Source organism: Diadema antillarum, unplaced genomic scaffold (genome assembly GCF_040938485.1).
Source record: "Diadema antillarum isolate AM-2024a unplaced genomic scaffold, OU_Dant_1.0 seq00001041_RagTag, whole genome shotgun sequence".
NCBI lineage: Eukaryota > Metazoa > Echinodermata > Echinoidea > Diadematoida > Diadematidae > Diadema > Diadema antillarum.
The window spans coordinates 677,683-700,595 of record NW_027271872.1 but is presented as its reverse complement, the minus strand read 5'-3'; the positions used below and the strand labels follow the sequence as shown (position 1 = coordinate 700,595).

The 22,913-nt window shown below is 38.7% G+C and overlaps 1 long non-coding RNA gene across 1 annotated transcript in view; it reads right to left on the bottom strand.

Moving 5' to 3' along the window:
- Positions 1-2,127: 2,127 nt before the first annotated feature.
- LOC139742999 (uncharacterized) overlaps positions 2,128-22,913 on the bottom strand; it is a 99,131-nt gene continuing 78,345 nt past the window's right edge. The window contains exon 3 of the long non-coding RNA XR_011711733.1: positions 2,128-2,223. This is a non-coding gene — a long non-coding RNA (uncharacterized lncRNA). The remainder of the gene's footprint in view (positions 2,224-22,913) is intronic.

The window sequence follows — 22,913 nt, the reverse complement described above, 5'->3', positions numbered from 1 at the left end:
GGAATGGGGGGGGGGGGGGGGTAAGGCATAGAATTTGATACCTGATGCTTTGAATGCAGTAACTATCTTATATCCCCGTTATGGTTATGGTCATGGCCACTCATCACTGTTTGAACTCATCACCATTTCGCTGTCAGCACCCAGTTACTGCCAGAATTTTGATACAAATGGACAACATTACAAACGGGAGGGCTATTTTTCCATCCCGATGGGTCTCTGTGCATTTCCTCCAAGTTTTTGATCCATTTCGCACAATCACCGAAAATCAATAGAGAAAAACAGATGCCAAACTTTTTCTCCAACTATGCGCACACTTCTGAACAAGTCTAATGAAGGAAGATCTATATCTCACTAAGGTAACTTTGGTTACTTCATCTCAAAACAAATGTTCACTGCTTATATGCTATTCAAGTAGGTTTACTGAAGCCTTTTTACTTCCGTCTGATATCTGCCTATAAACTTCTTCTTTTATAATACAGGGCTACACACTAACCCATTTTTTTCTACTGGTCCAACCTGTCTGGCGGACCAGTAGTTACCCAGTATTTCCACGTTTTACAGGTCAATTCCCGAAAAAGTTACTGGTCCGACAGTGATTTTTACTGGCCAGGGGCCATCAGACCAGTGCCAGTGTGCAGCATTGGATAATAGTTAGTTTCACACAACCTTTGATAATAGGTTCACATGATTAACTCAATGTTTTAAACTTTGATGATTGGCTTGTAAGTTTAAACTACTATGTGCATCCACACAACACCTAATCTTTCAGATTAAACTTTTTAGCGAGAGTCCTGCTCAATGATTAGAAATACATACACGCAGCGCTAGCGATAACCGCAATATTGTGCAATGATACAGTAGTGTACAACATGCACTGGAGGTTGACCCGGAAGCTTAGGGGAAATAAAGGGTTCACAAAGATGTCATGCCAACTCTTGTGTGTACTGGTTATCATGTCCATGTGACAATAAACTGTGAGTTGGAACCTCCCACAGCTCATGGATGCAGTGTGAACCCTACAATGTCTTGTGATTCTAATCATTGACTAATCTCTAGGATTCCTAACATTCAAGTGCATCCGCACAGTGCTAAAATATAAGCTAATCATTGAAGGTTAAAACGTCAAGTTAATCTTTAACCCGTTGAGGACAAATCCCAAGTATACTCGGGTAAGTGTCTACGGAAATGCGTGTTACTGTAAAAGTGGAAATTTTTGCGCATTTCGCGCAACCTGAAACTAGTGCCAAAATAAAAGCACGCAAATATTTTTGCTTGCCATATGTTCCAGTAGTCAATGTCGTGATTCCGCGGAATTAAAAGCATGCGAAACTCTTCTCACCCCGCCGAGCACGAAAAATTCGTCGCGCGAAAGTATCCACTTTTACAGTATAGCAAAATCAGTCCGTCCTCAACAGGTTAAGATTGGAAATATCGTGTGAACCTACCTTAAAGGACAAGTTCACCTTCATAGACATGTGGGGTGAGTGAATGCAGCAATATTAGTAGAACACATCAGTGAGAGTTTGAGGAAAATCCGACAATCCGTTCAAAAGTTATGAATTGTTAAAGTTTCTGCTCAGTCATGGCTGGATGAGAAGACTACAGTAGCTTGTGATGTCACATGAGTACAACGGTATAAAGAAAGTATCAAGAAAATTCACGTTATTTTCACTTTTCTCGCATAACAAAAGAATACTCGACTTCTCTCTTTCAGAAGGCAAGGGGAATAGTATGATCCTTAACATACATCAGTAACAAGTCCAAGAAATGTGCACTTTATTCAAAAAGTAAAATTTTGTGAAATTCTCTTTTCATTTTCATTATATCATTGTATGCATGTGACATCACACACGGTAGTAGTCTTCTCATCCAGCAGTAATTGCGCAGATACTTAAAAAATTCATAACTTTTGAACAGATTGTCGGATTTTCCTCAAACTTCCACTGATGTGTTCTACTAATATTGTTGCATTCACTCAATCCACATGTACATGAAGGTGAACTTGTCCTTTAATGAATCTTATGCCAAATCGAAACAAAACTTCAGGTGATGTCACTCACCCCGCAGAGCAGATTTACGGACAGTTTCTGTTCCTCCTCTCCCAAGACTATACGTGTATTATCTCTCCCTGCGATCACTATTTGATTCACTCATTGGCAGTCAAAGCTCAGAAGTTTGTTGACCTCCTCAAAAGTCCTCACTCACTCGGAGCGGTCCTTCTTCCTGTAGGGGAGAGATGGATGAAAGAGAACACATGGATGATGCGAGGTGTTGGCATGACGATGATTCCGGGGTGGCGGTGAGGAGTGCAATCTCCAGACTTTTAATCTGGAGAGTATAGTGAGTGATCACTCTCAGTCCCATCCCATTATCTTGAGAGTGGAAAAAATGAGACTTGCCATGAACTGTTTTTTTCTTTTTTCTCCATCAAATCATGAAATAAGTTGACAGAAATATATGTGACTCTGCACCTCAAAACAAACAAAAAGTCGCCAGACATGAATTTTTAGTTAAGACCATATTCTGAAAGAGCAGACTATAAGCTTTAAAATGATGTATAACTCAAATCGAATGGACTCTCCTAACCTATCTAAATATTGGAAAGAAAGCACAAACTCAGGAAAAGTGTGAAATGAGAAAAGAGCCTCTGAAGTTTAGTGTCTATTCAAGCGCTTAATCTTTACCAAACCGTGCTGGCTGTGCGATGAACGGGACAAAAAACTGGAAGTAAACCACCAGAGTAACAACAATGAAGGGATTATCAGATTAAACTGAAATTAAGCATGCCTCATTAACACATTCTGTCCATAATTAATGCCAACTTTCAAAGCAGTAGCACTATCCTTTGAAAAGTTATTAGAGTTGAAAGTGAAGAGTGTGGACAAGGTATTTCAGAAATGAAAAAGGGATTCTAAAGACACACCTAATCACACTATTCTACCAAAAATGTTCGAGATAAACTGCTAAGAAAACACACTTTCCTGCCCGTTTTAGGATACCAAATTTTAGCATAATGTAAAAGAAGACCCGCTCTTTCAGAAAATATGAAAAAGTCAAGTTCGGCTAGGTTGACCCATTTCACTTATTTTCAGTCCTCACGCAAAATCAGTGTGTGCGACTTTATGTTCGTTTTGAGGTGCACGGTCACATATATACAAATTTCATACAGAAGATTAAGAAAAATAGATAGATGGATGGACAGATAGATGGATGGATAGACAGATGGAAGTATAGATATGAAGACAGATACACAGAAATATTGATAGACATACAAATTATAGATAGAAAGAGATGACAAAATGACAGGTATACAGATACCAATATTTTTTCCAACCAAACCAGGAAGAGAGATCACAGGATGACAGATATATAGACAGATTATATGTAGAGGATAGATAGATAGAAGCGTACCTAGATATGAAGACAGATACAGAGAAAGATTGACAGAAATAAATATAGATAGATAGCTATAGATAGATGGATAGATAGATGATAAAAAGATAGATTAATATGAAGATAAATGCAGAGAGAGATTGATAGAAATATAGATAGAAGAATAGATGACAGAGAGATTGGCATATAAATTGAGAGAGAGGGAGGATGAAAAAAAGAAGAGATACAGGGATAGAGAGAGAAACATACTGGTTATGTGACAGAAAAAAATGCTTTCTATGACAGTCACCATTTCTCTTGCCACGAGACATCTGAATTTGGGATCAATGGATCGAATAGACAACATCAATTAGCCTTTATCAAGGAATTCTTAGGTGAATATGGGTGAATGACCCATGTGCATATACACAAATACATACCACACCCCTATACACTAATAACAACATGGTTCTATTATTCATAATCGTCTTCGCCCCACAGCAATTTGATATTTCCCCTGAATTTCTCTCCAGAATTCTATTCAAACAAACAAACTTTCTAAAGACAAGCAGAGTAAGATTTCTCATGATACAGTGCTTAGTATTTGAATTAAATCATACTGCATCCTACTACTTTGCTGGTTTGTTTTTACTACACACATTAGAGTTGACCAGACAGTCTGACTAAATTGTTACTTTTGATATATCAAATTTCACTGTAATATGCCAATGAACTGTTTTTTTTTTACTTGTGTGATTGTTTTCACTCAAAATAATTCTAGTTGAGATAATATTCTTCTCTGAGACATGAATATATGTCATAATAAAAGACTAATAAATTGCTTCCATACATAACATTTGATTCAGAACTTGCATTTTTCATTAAGCCTTACACCAATCAAATCCTGTATCCAGGCACACACATTTACGCACATAAATACACATACGCAGTGTCACATATTGTATAACTGACATTCACCCACTGGCCATATACGTCCACACACACACACACACACACACACATGCACGCACACACAAAAACACGTACTGAATGTGGTAGTTCTGCTAAGCAGGTGAAATCATGAAGCTACTGTAGCCTCATAGTCAAATACTACTGGGAAGCAGTGATCACAAATTCACTTGCAACATCAATCAACAATCATCCATTTTACATTTGTAATGACTGTCAAATGCTGATTTGCTAATTTTCTAGTTGCACCCCAACCCCCATACCATCCCCAATTCTCACCCCCTTTCGCCCCCTTCGCCCCCCCCCCCCCCCCCTCAATGTGACACACCACTGCTATACAATATTCCCTCAGAGAGCGCCCGAAATACAAGCTGTGACCCAAATATTCATATTCGCCACTCAATACGGTTGGCACTACAAGGCCTAATTATATGTTTATGATAATATTTATGGAACGAGAGCAGAGACTGCAGAAATACTCCCCATAGGAACCAGTGGGCATGTTTGTGTACTTTGTGGTCAAATTATAGCAGGCGCCTTGCTAATGCAATATCATATTTTTTTTCCCCTGTCCCCTCTGTTGTGGGCTTGTATAGATTTTTTTTTTCTTCCTGCGAGATGCCCTTTCTTTAGGGCTTTTTACACTTGTAAATTTTTGCTTAGTGTCATACCAACGGTGGGGCTAAGGGAGGGCCTTAGCCCCACCGTTGGTATGGGACTACCCTTAGCCCACTTTCTGTTTACACTCGTTTTTGCCAAAGTGGGCTAGCCCCAACGATAGTCCGGTACTATCTGGCCCTGCAAAATAGCAGGGGAAAAAATAATCCGGGGCTAAGCGACGGAGACGAAGTCCGACCCCCACTGACCAATCAGAAACGAGGTAATCAAGTGCTGCCGGTGCGTGCATGTACGTGTACATTGCACAGCGTAATCATGAATATTCATGTGGTTTGGAAAGTACCGGACTAAGAAATTCGAGTGTAAAAAGGTCGATTTTCTCCTTAGCCCCGGACAAGAGCTTAGTACGGGACTAATTGGCGAGTGTTAAAAGCTGAAAAAATTGGTACGGGACTAACAATAGTCCTGGGTCAGAGAAAGTACGGGGTTAAGAAACACAAGTGTAAAAAGGGCTTTTCTGTATTTCACTCCTACTCGAGATGACTAGAGGCAAGGTGTATTTGATCAACAGTATCCAGTCCACGACTCTTTGAGAGTTTTTTTGAGGCCCGTGTGACCTACCGCCATGACCCCGACATTGGCTCAGAGTAGTCTCTATCTCCAGACTTCTAACTGAAAAAAAGACACACACACACAAACAAGTACAATACTTCCTAGGACTGAAGTTGTCACCTATAGTGGGAATGATACAACTGTAGACTACCCTGGATGATTCCGGAAACAGAATGGCTATAGAATGATGTTGGACAAACACAAATTATAAATAAATCTTATTGGAAACTAGTTCTTTACCTTTGCATAGATGATTAAACTGTTGAGTGCTAGTCTTTTTCATCTGGCCCAAAACTTTATACTTTTCACTCAAAATTCCGGCTTATCACTCAACAGGAGTCTCGTTAAAAAGCATCCTTCATCGATTACCATGAAGAATAAGGCGCCCGTTTGATTACCCACTTTTATGATCTCAAGTATAATTTTGTAACGTTTGGCAAAGAAATTTCCTCAACCCTTTCTGTGCCAGGGACTTTGGACAGTATGTACAATGCTATGGAGTTTTCTGTGCCAATCATCACTCAAAGCTCACAAAGGATTAAAACAGCAGCATTCTCTGCAACAGAAGTCCATTGTAACCCTCTTTAATCTGCTTCTCAATTCCTCTGCTTTAATTTTGCTCATTTTTAGTCCATTTACTGATTACCACAGTCAAAAAAAAAGAAGAAAAAAAGTCAGGCAACTGTCAAAGCAAGACCAAAAAATACATGATTGATTCTCCAGTAGCTAGACAGGATACTGTGCCAGCTGGGCAATGGGAAAAGCACCTCGAAGAAAGCGGCTCCGAAAGCGGCAGAACAGATATTTCGTCAAGGTTTCGTGTCGCTGAATGCGGTCAACAGGAAGTCTAGATATGACTTTTGAGAACTGTTCCACAGAATTCTGCCAATTTTACCCCAGTATTTCATGATTCTTTGAAGGAAAAAAGAAAATCACTGATATGTGACTGTACTGGCTTCAAAAAAAAAAAAATTTCAATGTCTAACACATCATTGGAATAAGTCCTGCTCGGCATGAATTTATACACTATACAATGGACAGTGCGTAATGTGTATCTTCTGCTGACATAGGCCTACATGTAATTTGATAGGTAAATACTAGCACTAGTACTACTACCACTAGTTACTACTACTACTACTACTACTAGATGTATTGCTACTATGACAATAGTTACTATTTCTACTGCTATGAACTACTATCACTATTACTGCTACTAATACTTCTACAACTACTTTCATTACTACTACCTGGTGGACACATCTGAGAAAGGTTACGTAATGCCACGTCACGTATCTCGACTGTCCAACTGCATAACATACATGGTGTTATGTTTACCGCGGCCCATATCCCTTGCAATGCAGTCGAGATAGCTCAGTGGTCTTCCACTGTATCTTCTGACTGGGCAAGGTAGCCCGAGGCATCAGACCCTGCTTAATTCGGTAGACATGTGAAGGCTTTGCACCCATACACACTCCTCAATGACAAGTGTACCAAACTACTAAAGACCAACAAATGTTGGAAGGGGTTGGGGTGGGGGGGGGGGGGGGTGGAGAAGAGGGGGTACTGTACAGCACCCCCTTAAAAAAGAAGAAGAAGAAGTGATGTTTACTTCTGGATTTCCTCTCTGAAGCTTGTCAACTGCCTATCTCCTGTTCTATCACACCTCCCTTCCTTCCTGCCTGATGGTAAACAAGCCCGTAGCGTGTCATACCCTGGAGGCGCTCCACGCAACGGCTCTTCTCCCCGCTCCTTTGCGGTATCACCGCACTGAGACCTTTCAAAAGAGGATTCTGTTTGACCGCAAACTTACCACAGGTATACCAAGTATAAATCTCTAGCATTTCTCACATTGACAAAAAAAAAGGAGCGAGCGAGAGAGAGAGAAAAGAATGATGAGTCGCTTATTGTCACTAAAACTACCTCAATAGTGCAGAGGAATGCCTTTCCAAGGAAGGTATTCAGGCAATCCCTGTAGCTTCACTTTGGTACTGTAGGCTTGAGCATTGCCAAAAGGAGCCCTTTCGAACAACCCACCTGTGTGTATGTATGTGTGCATATGTGTGTGTCAGTTTTTGCTCGTGTACCGGTCCATGCGTGGGGTGTGAGGGTGTGAGGGTGTGAAAATGTGTGTGTGGTTTGCCTGGTTTAATCTCAAGTAATATGGCTTAGGCTCACACAACATTTCTCATCTTTAAGATAAACTTGAAGTTTTTAACTTCAATCAATGATTAGCTTTTAGTATCGAACTACGACGTGCATCCACCTGAAACCTATTCTTCAAGATTCAACTTTCAAGCGAGAGTCCAACTCTATAAATCACAGAACCAGAAAAAATACATACACACAGCGCTAGCGATAAACTCAATAATGTGCAACGATACAGTTGTGTATGACATGCACTGGAGGTTGACCTGGAAGCTATAAAGGGAAAATAGGGTTCACGGGAGGTCACGCTAACTTTCAAGTTCGTTGATTATCATGTCCACACGAAGTTAAACAATGAGGACCCCTGCAGCTGGTGAATGGAGCATCTAAAAACTCTCAAAATGTCTTGTGGTCATAATGATCAACTTATCTTTAAGAATGATATTCTTTTGAGTGCATCTACACAGTGCTAAACTACAAGCTAATCATCAAGGTTTAAAACTGAGAGTTAATCTTCAAGATTTTTAAGATTTTGAAATTATGCTGTCCATGAAATTGATTACAAACAGATGGACTGACAGATGGATGGACTTGTAACCTGTAAACATAAAGCCTCCCATAGATGCATAAAATTTATAAGAAAGAAAAAAGATGCCAAACTACTTGTACTATGACAGAGAGTGCTATACACAAGCACAATGCGAAAGCTAAGATACTATTCCAGTAAAAGCGATCACTTGTCAAATGCATCTTAGGTTACAACTGCGGAAATCATTGTGGTGCAGTTCTACATAGCATGAAACAATTTGATATTAAGGTCATAAGATTCATATTTCACCATTATTTTGTGAAGAGTTCCTCAAATGAACCAAAGAGATACATGTAGTTAAGAATATCATACAATTTGTATTTCACTGCAAAAAATAAACAAATGAATAAAACATTTGTAATAGACAATTTTATTACATGATATCTAGTTGCAGTCCATTTCTGTAGCATGCGCTCACACCTAGTGCGGCAGTGGAGATAAGCAGTGTTGAGGGTGGGGTTGTTCACATTCACAAATGAAAATCGGCAGAGTACCAAAAAGCTATGAGGAACATAATTGTGCATCACGTCACACACATCTCAATGGGTGATTCTAACTCTCGCATCAGGAGATATTTATGTATTCTTTAGTCAACACCTGAAGAAATGTTGGTTCATGTTTTAAGGGAGACAAAGCAGCAAGTCATATTAAACTTAACTTTCTGGATTTCATCAGTTCCTTTGTCCAAACTGAAATTTCTAGAAAACTCTGCCAATGTTGTTGGTAAAAGAGTCAGAGCATGTATATCCTTTGGATCTATGCCTGACATGTTTCATTTCTTTTGCAAAGAGATGGGGAAATGAAAGAAAATTGCATAACCCATGGCAATTCAAATACCCCGCAATCGTAAAAGTGAAGGCGTCGAATCAATACCGCCATCGATGTCCAGATGAAAATGAGATCGGCATTTTTCACAGGGCTGTACTTCCAAAAGCCGTTGGGAGCGTGTTTGTTTCATTTCCGCAGAAATTCTGCGATTTGCAACAAAGGAAAATGCAGTAAAGATGAGTCCACTGCACTCGGGGAAAAAAAATCTTGATACGACTTATCAGCGCAGCAAAATCGGCACAAACCCAACGTGATGCTGCCTTGGTAATCATGTGAACTGAAGAGACAGACTGCAGACACTTCAGGAAATTTTGAGCTGGACGAGATCTCTCATTTCTGGGAGTGATTGCAGCATGATTCGCTACGAGCACAAGGTGAGACTCCCCACGTTCAAGCATATACAGCACCATCACATGAACAGAGTGAAAATCTCATACATCTTCAATGTCAGGATATTTGGCATTATGTGGTGAAATACAAATTTGTGTGTATGTGTGTTTGTGTGTTTAAACAATTGTGTTAGTCTACTCCTTTTTAACAGGTTTTACTGAACAATGTGTATCACAATAATCATGAGATTAGTGAGTGGTATGGAAGATCCCGTATTCAACCACCAGCATGCATGAGCTCCTTGGCTTACAGTATGTTTTGTTTACCCTGTACTCCAAGGACGTAGGATGTACATGTGATGCCTCTTCCTGTCCGAATTATCTTATCCGGTGGACAGAGCAAACAAGTGGGTATTGATTCAATATCAGAAATTATTTGCTAGGCTACACTATATACTAGTACTATACTCTCTTAAAGGGATCAGTCACCTGTGTCAAGGGGGGGGGGGGGCATATCTACTTTGATTTTCTTTGAACTAAACAACTGAAACATCTCGTTTGAAGAATCAATAATTACATGATGACCTGTAGCATACTCATCCATTGCCATCCTCCCCTTCACCCCTCCCCCCCCCCCAAAAAAAATGATTATTTCAGTAAAATTGCTGGTAGCAACCTTCACCTCCTGTATCACTTATCACAGCAATGATACTCTTTGAAAAATAAGGAATGGAAAACAAGCACATCTACTTCAAGAGTTGCTAAAAAGTACCTTCATACTCCTACCATTACACCAAAAGTCATTGTATTATTATTATTTTTTTACATACACAGAGACTTCAACTCTCCCGTTTTCGGCGGGAGATCTCCCGCCGAAATCCCCTTTTTGCAAAATCTCCCGTTCTCCCGCTTGAGATTTCATTTCTCCCGCCCTGGCTCTGTGTCTCCCGCTTGCAATGAATTCTTACTTAAAGGGATCGTACAGTTTTGGTTGAGACCTAATTTCAGGTTTCTAACATTTTTGGTGAGATAATGAGAAACCTCTTATGAAATATGAAAGAGCAAGTATTTCTATGAGGAATTCAACGTTTATTTGATGAAAATTGGTTTTGAAATGGCTGAGATATCCAGAAAAGAGCGATTCTGATAAAGTGTGGGACCCACACTTTATTACGATCGCTTTGTTTTACTTTGTTTTTGGATGTTTCATTCATTCCAAACCTGAATTTCATCTAATAAACTTTGAATTCCTCTTAAAATGGTATGCTCTGTACTATATCATAAGTGTTTTCTTGGTATCTCGCAAAAAGTTAAAAGCCCAATTCTCATCTCCACCAATACTGTACTATCCCTTTAATATCATTGTATGTTGAAACTAGAAATGTCGCTATGGCGACTGGTATGCCTCCGCCATAATGCATGATTCTCCTAATAGGTCTATAGTACATATGGACAATGTGTGATTACATTTTCACAAAATTGGCAAAATATTAAAATGATATGTTTGTCACAAATGTATTGAATGTTTACCTTCCTTGACCTACCATGTATGTTTATTGGATGAATAGGAGAGCATGTATTTGGGGATTAAAGAACTTTAACTTGACTTTGACCATTTCATAAGTTTATGCACTGAGTAATTTTCAAGGTATGGAAAAAAAGTGCAATTTCTGTATTGAACAGTAAATTGTTATCATTTTCATCTGGCCTCTGATTTATAAGAGAATCACTGTCAGGCAAGAACATACATAAATTCGGCATGTTCTAAGTTTCAAGATAACTTGAGCCACTTCCGAGATATGGAGAAAGAATGAAGTTCAGCACTTTCACTTGATCTTTGACCTTTTGACCTTTGACCTTCTTGGCAAAAAAAAAAAAATCCCAGAGAATCTCTATTGGGTTATACAGGCATACATCAAGTTTTTAAAAAAAAAAAGTCCTGCTGGCATTGCATAAATATAAGGAAAATAGTAAAATTTTGAAGTATTACCCTTGACCTTTGACCCCTGACCTTTGACCCCATGAACCCTAAATTCCCTAGATAACCACTGACAGTCAGTAGATGCATTGTATATACTATGTTCCATGAAGATACCTTGAACAATTTCCAAGATACAGAGAAAAAAGTGAAAATTTAACATTTTACTTGACCTTTTGACCTTTGACCTTTTGACCTCATGACCCCAAACTTTCACCAGAGAATCTTAATTGGGTAGTACATGTATACACTAAGTTTCCAGAAAATATCTTCAGGCATTGCATAGATGGGGGAAATAGTAAAATTTTAAGCATTTGACCTTGACCTTTTGACCTTTGACCTTGAGCATGTGCACCCAAAAGTTGATAGGCACAACTTCACCCCCTAATACACATACATGCCAAGTTTCATTAGGATACCTCAAAAGGTTTTGGTAGTTACCCTGTCCACAAAATTCATTACGGACGGACGGAAGGACGGACGGACGGACGGAAGGACGGACGGACGGACGGACGGAAAGACGGACGGACGGACGGACGGACGGACGGACGGACAACCCGAAAACATAATGCCTCCGGCACCACTTCGTGGCGGAGGCATAAAAATAAGCCGTAGATAAAACGAGAGAGCATCTAGAGCCCTACAGCAAGGAACTTCGCGCACATCAAATTGGAGTCTCCCAACCCCTTGGGGTTTCAGGCGGGAGAATCTCCCGATCAGAAGGTGCTTGGGGTTGGAGTCTCTGCATACACAACTTCCTGAAATGGTTCTCCCTTCCCCCCCTCCCCCCCCCAAAAAAAAAAAAAAATTGAATACATAAAATAAAAACATGCAAAAGCACACAAACAAACACACAAATAAACTCAAAATATCACACTGGTAAATAATGGTTGTTGTTGTTGTTTTTTCGTAAGACAATTCAAATATCTCTCACAGCCTTTTTCTTTTATCTTTTTGCCTCCAGAATCAGAATCATTGTACTATAAAATCCTTGGATCCTATGACTGGAATAGGAGACAGGATGGGACTAAAGGCCACCGTCATTAAGCCATTTGCCGATTCAATATCCTCTTCCACAGCTTTTCACAAGGTGGTTTGACAGCCCGGGCCCTTGATTGGCTGGTGCTGTTCTTTGCTCGCCCAAGACCTCACCTGGCATGATATTGGCAAAGCATTGCAGCAGCCTTGTAATCTTGCGATACCCCATTCACACACATGGTCAGGCCCAGGAGCGCTCCTGGTGTGCTTTGACTTATAACCCTCTCTCTATCTGGGCGTACTATTTATCAACTCACTTCTGGCACAGAATTAAGGTTTCCAAACAATTTCAAGAAGTTTTGGGTAGTTGATAAACTAAACACTGTTTTAATCATGGGGTTAGAAACACATTTCTGAAATGGAAAAAATGTGATTGAAAACATGTTAAGAGTCAGAAATGTGTTTCTGTAGAATTGATAAACACATTTGAAGTGTTTTGATGTTTTGAAATGCGTTTAAAGATCAGACCTGTTCCTCTAAACTACTCCTTACTACACATCTCCATTCTTCGTTCGCGTCAAACTGCACAATGGAGCTGTGCAGTGGACAAGGCATCTGACAATCAACTCATATACCGACAGAGCTTCAACCCCCCCCCCCCTCACAGCTACAAAACTGTTGAAAATTTCTACATTCTACCACAAAATTTTATGTGAGATTCGTGTGGAGTAGAATGGTTGGACTAGAGTATGGTTTATCAAAGTATGGTTTATCCATAGTGAGCCCTCGCACTTGATATGTCCATGGAGTAAAAACGTCAATTTCCAACCACAAATCCTGACCGTCCCTGCACAATTCAAAATACCAGCTTTAAAAGATGCAGCGATCGCTTCTGTGCACGCGCCACTGATCTCTATAGAGATCAGTGGCGCGCACTGCTTGAGTGTACTGCCGCAGCACGACTTTTAGAAAAGTGCAGCGCAATAACCGTGTGGAGAAATGTGATCTACAGTGTGCAGACCATGCGTTAAAACTTCGTTTTCAGTAAGTTGTAATAATGTAAATTGTGTATGTCAATATTGGATAATACCAATGAATGGGTAGCTAAATTGATGAAGATGTTATGGGTCTGTGGTAATAAACATAATGTGATGACTTCAAAATTCACATGATTGTACTGACTGAGTAGGCTGGTGTTTCAAATGCGACTGCCACTGCTACAGCCCTGACGCGACATCTGTACAGCAACAGGGCTGTGCATTTTAGGAAAGATCATGCATCTGGTCAAATTAGCAAATGAAGAATGAAGTAATTTCCCTCTTCTTATTCAAGTTATTTCAAAACTAGCTATGTACAGCTAACCTTCGAGACAGCAAATCAATCATACTTCTAAGGCTGTCCAATAGATCAGAAAGCTTGATTCTACACACATAATCAATGAGGAAATTTGGGTTTGAAGTGATTGCACATTATCTAAAATGGATTTGACAGTGAAAACTGTATAGCAATGCCTTCAGCGAGTACACATGGACAATTTGGCACGCAGATAAAAAGAAATGAATGCCATGAAAATACGGCTAAGCTGGCAAAAATGAATGAACAGATTTGAAGATGTGGATGCTTTACTCAGCTCACCTTGCCTGGAAGCAGGATCAACAATACACCCTTTCAGCAGTACATTCTACACAGCACAATGGTTCTCCTCACACTCTCTGTACTCTATTCCCTCGTTCATATACACTTCACAGGAGGCTTAAAACAATCGCTGGTTTTACGGAGCCACGCACCTGACCAATGGGGGGCAGTTGGCGCCGTGAATGGATAGAACAGACAAAGCACAAGTGTGCTCCACAGTGATTCAGAGTGGAAGTGAAGAGTTATGCAACGTTATGCAATATCTTGCCCTGCCTAGAGGTCCGTCTCCCAGCCAAACTGACTCTTTTTTTTTTCTCTCAAAACTGAAAAAAAAAAGGCGCAGTAAAAATGAAGGGAAGTGATCTTCCTCATCCGGAATTGCTGGCTTTTCACAAATCTGATACGACTCATATCTATCTATTTCTGTCTCTCTCAATTTCATTCTTTTTACTGATATACGCACGGATAGTGGCCTACCATTGCAAAGTCACATGAGATAAACCACTACGGGGTGATGCCCTTGGTAATATCTGATATCAAAGCGATTTGAGGTATAAGTGCTCTCCAATGTAACAACACTCAGATATAATCACAATTTCGTGAAAAAAAAAATCCAGCAAATAGCACTCCCCCCCCCCCAAAAAAAAAAAGAAGTGAGAGCAGCACAACATTATTTTAAAAAATTTAGTTTGAATAGCACAAAAGGGTTGGAAATCCAGCATGCAAGAGAATCAATTACTCACACACACACACACACACACACACACACACAAATGATTTTTTTTTCTTTTTATTTTTACTAGCCGACGAACAAACAAGCGCACAAAGCATTTGTTGGGATTTGTTAAAGTTCATCCTAGTCACAGATGAGTTGCACTTGAAGTCTGGGGAAACTCTGCTTTAACTATAGTATGTATACACCACATAGGGGGGCTAATTTTTAAAGGACAAGTTCACCTTCATAAACATAAGGATTGAGAGAATGTAGCAATATTAGTAAAACACATCATTGAAAGTTTGAGGAAAATCAGACAATCCGTTCAAAAGTTATGAATTTTTGAAGTTTTTGTGCAGGACCCGCTGTATCAGAAGACTACTGCAGTGTATAAATAACTTAGATGTCACATGCGTACAACAATATAAGGAAAATATAAAGAGAATTTCACAAAATACCATCTTTTGAAAAAAGTACATATTCCCCTGACTCGTTACCGACAAATGTTATGGGTAATATTATTCCCCCTGCCTTTAGAAAAAGGCAAGTCAAGTGCTCTTTTATTATGCGAAAAAATTGAAAATATGTTGAATTTTCTTTTACATTTTCTTTATACTGTTGTACACATATGACTCACAAGATGTAGTAGTCTCCTCATCCAGCGGTTCCAACACAAAAATTTAAAAAATTCATAACTTTTGCATCGATTGTCCAATTTTCCTCAAACTTTCACTGATGTGTTCTGCTAATATTGTTGCATTTTCTAAATCCTTATGTTTATGAAGGTGAACTTGTCCTTTAATGAATCCAGTCACTCCAACAATTTGTGGTTTTCAAATGTGTTTAACCCGCTGAGGATAAGTCCCGAGTATATTCCGGCAAGCGTTTATGGGAAATGCGTGTTGTAGCAAAATCAAACCGACCTCAATGGGTTAAAGGACAAGTTCACCTTCATAAACATAAGGATTGAGAGAATGTAGCAATATTAGTAGAACACATCATTGAAAGTTTGAGGAAAATTGGACAATCCGTTCAAAAGTTATGAATTTTTGAAGTTTTTGTGCAGTCACTGCTGGATGAAAAGACTACTGCAGTGTATGATGCCACATGCGTACAACAATATAAGGAAAATATAAAGAGAATTTCACAAAATTTCATCTTTTGAAAAAAATACACTTTCCCTTGACTCGTTACTGACATATGTTATGGGTAATATTATTCCCCCTGCCTTTAGAAAGAGGCAAGTCAAGTGCTCTTTTATTATGCGAAAAAAGTGAAAATATGTTACATTTTCTTTATATTTTCTTTATACTGTTGTACGCATATGACATCGCAAGCTATAGTAGTCTCCTCATCCAGCAGTTCCAACACAAAAATTTTAAAAATTCATAACTTTTGCATCGGTTGTCCAATTTTCCTCAAACTTTCAATGATGTGTTGTACTAATATTGCTGCATTCTCTCAATCCTTATGTCTATGAAGGTGAACTTGTCCTTTAAAGTAGTTAAATTCGCGATTGTGGAGTACAACACTAACGGAGAAATGTATGCGTGCACGTCACATTCACGTCGGGATGAGAGTTCATATTTTCGCATGTTTTTTTAATTCGTAAACAGCACCCGACTAGCAAAATTCGCAACAAAATGAATATCTAAAAAAATATTTAGCGTATACAGCACCATGACGACATCTGAAAACCCGCAAGTTGATAAAATGCCATTTGTTTTTCCGACATCCTTGTCAGTTTAGTCTCATTGTCAGCCATCCTCACCTTAGGGTGCTGACATACCAATTGAATTGAATGAACTTGTTCTGTTATCGCAAAGAGATATCTAATAGTGTGTGAGCCACCATAGAGAACATTACATGTGAGAGGGGGAAAACTGCAGCGCACAGCCTGGATGTAAGACTACACTAACACTTGCTAATTGAACTCAGATTTCTGTCTATCATCACGATTCATTCCACTCAAAGCTTTTTTGCATATATTTGGAGAAATGTCGTGTTTGAGTTTGGCGCACAACGTTTTCATCAAATTGCCACGATTTGCACCACCAGTCAACGGAAAATCAATTCTTGACGCCATTTGAAGGGCCATGATTTCATTTTAATTCATTTTTTTGTCCTTTTCTTTGAATAAAGGAGGCAGTGGAGTAGAAGGGTAGTCTGCCATTAAACCAGCTGAGCAGAACAAGAGTGAAAAAAGATATGAAGCCAGTTACTTGACAATGAATGAATGAGGCAAAGCTTGACTTTGATATGACTTCACATCACAGTTGACATAATGTATGCCTTCAAAGGCAGTAGCATGCTCTCCTGCATGTACATTGTACTTCATGCCCAGATGAGTTCATCCAGTAGACACATATGTGACACATTTCTATTTTAAATCACAGTGCTCCACATTTGGGCAAATAGAGAATAACAATACAATACCACTAAAGCTTCTCTTCCATGAACATCCTATAGATGTCAAAAGTGGCACAACTGATGTCATGTTTTTTGTTTGTTTTGTTTTATTTTTTTGGATAGAGGCATGAAGTTCCCACCACTCTGGGCTATGACATACCAAAGATAAACCCTATTCTAACATAGGAATGGATATTATTTATCAATATCATATAAATGCACTGCCGCATATATACTTTGACACAGGATACAAAAAAAAAAGAGAGAAGATATTTGGGATTCACTTTCATAAAAAACTTGATAAAGACTTCTAATGTCAGTGGCCAATCAAGATCACAAAGCCAGCACTTTTGCTGGGACAGTATACATCCCGACTATCCTACACTACTACTTCTACTACTACTTCTACTATTGAAAGTACACATACTACTGCAAGCACTACATTGTATAACTAGAGAAGCACTCTGAGAGCGCAGACCTCCGCCAAGCATGCAGCTCACTTCCACCACTGATCTTGTTTTTCCTTAGAAATATCAGTGATTTCCACCCATACGTACTTATAGCACTGTGTGCTGACAGCCGCCCGATTTCCCAATATAGAAGCCTTTGTTACGTCATAAACTCTCAGCTGCAAACGTACCTCGCCCTAGCAGAAACTAGAGCACACACTTTAGTGCGCGCATGCAAACCTCAAATACGCGCAGCCTGAACTCCCAAGTTCATTGACCCTACCTGCCAAAATATCAAAAATCCTTCATAAATTCCCCAAAAGTTCTCGGAAAACTATCAAAAGTTAATCGTTTGTTATTTGTGTCATTCTCAACCTTTCCTGCAAGTTTCATCCCAATCCGTCAATCACTTTTTGAGTTATTTTGCACACGGACAAACTAACGAACAAACCAACGGTAACGAAAACATAACCTCCTACCTTGGCGGAGGTACTCTCTTAATTTCTAGGATTTATTTTTAAGTCCTAAGGATTTATTTCTTTAAGTCCTAGCGGACTGTAAATACAGACAAAACCTTAGGACTTAAAAGTAAGTCTTAGCTAGGATTTAAAAATTTAAGTCTATGTTCGACTTAAATTTCAAGTCTATAGGATTTATTTTTTAAGTCTTATTAGATTACATTTAAATCTTTCTTAGACTTGTTTTTAGAATAAATCCAGCTTGGATTTAAACGACGAAAGACTTATTCTAAGCGACGAAAGACTTATTTTAAGCCTTCCTTGGATTTATTTCAAATAAATCCATCATGGATTTAAACTCAGACTACTGAAAATGACAGCCAATTGATGCACTTTCTTCACATGTAAAGGTCTATTTATTTTAACAAAATCAAACTGATGCATTTTTCACAAACATCAATAAGTTACAAAATATACAGATGATTGTCATACACATGTAGGCTCCAGAAAAAATGAAATACGACATGATGAAAACAGAGCATATTTTGCAATAGTCTCAGATGGTCACATCTTCACATTCATGTTACTGATGCTTCTTTCACTGTGTTCTGTAAACAAGTTACTAGACGACTGGAACCTTCATTGCCAAATAGATTACTTTTTTTCACTTTTTTTTTTAAAATCTTGCAAGATGACTCCATACAACTCGATTCACTTTCATTTTATGTATTTCTTTCCCTGGTGAGCATCGTTAAGTCTTAAGATGGAAACTATGACCAAATATAAGATTATATATGAATTCTAATAACTTAAATTTTAGAAATGATGCTGTGTAATAAACAATACAGCCTCCATTAAGTTGACGTTTAGATTTACACGCTTTGTACATCCCATGCATGCAATTTAAAGAATTATTTGATTTTTTTGGAATGATGCATAGTATAAATTTAATCAAGAGGGAAGTAAAGGCCAAAATTAGTGTAATCAAATTAGAAAAGAGAAGAAATTTCCCTACACAGAATGGTGTAAAGACTATGAAAATCAGCTACGAAATAAGGAAGATATGCCTCTTTTCAATTTCACACATTTCCAGAAAACAGATCTTGTCCAGTCTTTATGAACGTCCAAATGAGGGAATTGATGTCATTCCTTCAAAATATTTTTACACTTTTCACCTGCATGTATTTGCATATTCATACGGACTAGTCAAGAAATGTTTTCTGAAAACGTGTTACATTTCCTTATTTCTTACCAGACTTCCCTAATTTTTCCACTATTCCGTAGGGAAAATTTACAATTGAATCCAAACTGTATTACATACAACAGTAGGGAGCAAGATCTATGTAAACTCTGAAGTAAATTCACCTTAAAACATTAAGAAGCTCAAATAACAATTAAATTCTAAAATTACTTCTAAAATTCCTTGAATATCGCTTGTCTGAAATGGATTTACATAAGTACATTTCCATACTGCATTTTGGTAGACAAAATGTTTGACAAAAGAATATACAAATTCCTGCTTAATCTATTGATATTTAAGAATCCATCTCAACTGATGACAGGGAACCATCTCAAGAGACTGTTCAAGTGAGATGGACCACTAGTTTCTTAATTACTTTGATGTCATATCTCGTAACAAAGCACTATGTTGAAGTGATGCAATCTTAATTTTTAACTAGAATTATCACTCATTGTGATTAATATACCCCCACCCACAATTGAGGGAATTCTCTCAACCAGGATTATTTTTTCTTACTTTTTAATAAAGAAAAAAATTACCATGGCAATGCACTGTTCCACCTCTCAAATCAAGTGCTCAAAAACTGAGTGAGCAAGATAAATAAACTGACGATTTCTATGGTTTTTACTAAAAATTGTGTAACCATGGCAACACAATGTTGGACATTAAGAAAAAAATGAAGTTTGCACAACTATAGGCCCTATATCATAGCCGTCATATGTGCCAAATTTCAAGCTAAATGCTAAAAGGGTGAGGGGTTTAGTTGAATTCACATTAGTTGTGTATCATTTTCATGCAAAATATACTGTTACCATGGCAACACATTTTCCACACTGACAAAAGATTTTTTGCACATCTAGGTAATGTAGAGGTAACATGTGCCAAATTTGAAGCCAAAATGCTCTAAACAGAGACAGGAGAATCGAAATGTTTGTATGATTTTCATTGAAAATGCACCGTTACCATGGCAACACATTGTTTAACAATGATGAAATATGAAGTTTGCATATTTCTGAACTACAATGGTTGCATGTGCCAAATTTCAAGCCAAATGCTCAAAGACTGAAGGAGTTACCTGAATCCAAAATGTTTTTGTATGATTTTCATTCAAACTATGTTGTTACCATGGCAACACAATGATCAACAATGACGAAAGGTTAAGTTTGCACATGTACGTACCATAGTGGTCAGGTGTGCCAAATTTCAAGCTAAATGCTCAAAGACTGAGGTTGTTACATGAATCCACAATATCTTTGTATGCATTTTAGTGAAAAGATGCTGTTACCATGGCAATGCATTGTTCACCATTGATGAAAGATTAAGTTTGCACATCTATATGCTAAAGTTGTTGCATGTGCCAAATGTCAAGCCAATTACTCAAAGAGTGAGGGAGTTAACTGAATCCACAATATTTTTTGTATGATTTTCATTCAAAATATGCCGTTACCATGGCAACACATTGATCGACACTTACGAAAGAATACGTTTACACATCTACATACCACAGTGGTCTTTTGTGCCAAATTTCTAGCTAAATGCTCGAAGACTAAAGGAAGTTAGCTGAATCCACAATATTGGTCATGTGTGCCAAATTTCAAGTCAAATGCTCTAAATTTGTTTAAGGTGCCCATCTGCGCTGAATCTATCCTTCCTCGTGGGTTCAAGCACATACTTTGGCTGGAAAACCAAAGTTTATTTCTTTATAAATAGAGAGTTTCATATTAAAGTGTTTAGCCACAACGTCATAATGAAAATAGCAACAAACTAGAGAGGGGCCGTCAAAGGCGGCAGACCCACGCCTAAGTACAAAGTCGGGGTAAACATAATGTGCATTCGGTCATCTACCAGAATTCGGCCACTTAATTGCCAGTGTGCTTTATCACCAGCCAGTGAGTTCTACCAAAGATCGTACACTGAAGTGTACGATCTTTGGTTCTACAGTCACATCACACGCAAATCACATAATTACACATACGGTATTAACACTCATTCACGTACAGGAAAGTCCTTAAGTCTCCTCCAAAAATCCATCGAAAATCCCAAATTCCACCGTCAAAAGTGCAGAATCGGAACTTTTCCAAGCGCGCGCGAATTAAGTCCAGTTTTAAGAGTATTGTCTACGCGACGGGTCGCGGAAAAAGCGCTAAAAATCGAGAAATACGCCGTTTTCTTGCGGGATATTTTGATTATAGCAAGCCGAGAGTGTGATGATATCAAAGGTCGTATGAGTGTACGATCTTTGATGGTATCCACAAAAGCAAAAAAGAAAAACAAAATTTACGTACCCCCTAGGCAATTACCCCTATGATTAGTGTCTACGGGAATTATTCAATGCAAGGGTTGAATGCAAATGTCTACTGCACCAGTATTCGGCCACCAACGAGCGCGGCAACGTCCCCGGTGCAATTTTGCACCAACAGTGTAGAGCGCGATGCATTTTCAGCGGCCTTGCACACGCATTGACATTGAGCACGCATATCGTGCAGTGTGACTGCGACTGAGCAAAATGCTCCTCCAACGAAAAAAACAATCAATGTTAATTTGAAAAATCATCAAATATCAAAGGTCGTATGAGTGTACGATCTTTGATGGTATCCACAAAAGCAAAAAAGAAAAACAAAATTTACGTACCCCCTAGGCAATTACCCCTATGATTAGTGTCTACGGGAATTATTCAATGCAAGGGTTGAATGCAAATGTCTACTGCACCAGTATTCGGCCACCAACGAGCGCCGCAACGTCCCCGGTGCAATTTTGCACCAACAGTGTAGAGCGCGATGCATTTTCAGCGGCCTTGCACACGCATTGACATTGAGCACGCATATCGTGCAGTGTGACTGCGACCGAGCAAAATGCTCCTCCAACGAAAAAAACAATCAATGTTAATTTGAAAAATCATCAAAATACGGGCCAGTTTGTGATGACGGAGAACGAACTTTCATAAATCTAGAAGGACATAGTCCCTCAAATAGGCCTAAACGTAAATTTCGGAATTCTTACGAACATTTGAGCAGCGAAGTCGGATCGTTGGGGAGTTTATGTCTTCGTATGGTAGCGGAAAATCGCAAAGTGAGAAACGGGAAATTTTCGGAATGGTCACTATACCATGGGGTCAAAACTTCAAGGTCACACAGAATTTGCAAGGGTCAACCGATTATCACCAAAATCTAATTGATTCTTTCCTGTCATTATCCAAACATTCCCTGAACATTTCGTGCAAATCCGTTTACCCGTTCTCTTGTTATCTTGTACACAAACAAACAAACAAACAAACAAACAAACAAACAAACAAACAAAAAAACAAAAAACAAACAAACAAACAAACAAACAAACAAACATACGGAACCCTTTACATAACCCCCTGCCGATTTTCATCGGCGTGGGTAATCAGCGCTCAATAAATGTGATGGACAATGGCTCAACAACACTGTGGGAGTGATGAAAATTAGGTAATCGTTGAATAATTACAAAAGTGTTCAGGGGAACTTAAACTTTCTTCTTTCAATTTAAATCAATGCGGATCTGGCATTACTTTTTTTTTTTCATCATCAACCAGACATAATATACAGAAAACAAGCCAAAGATGAAC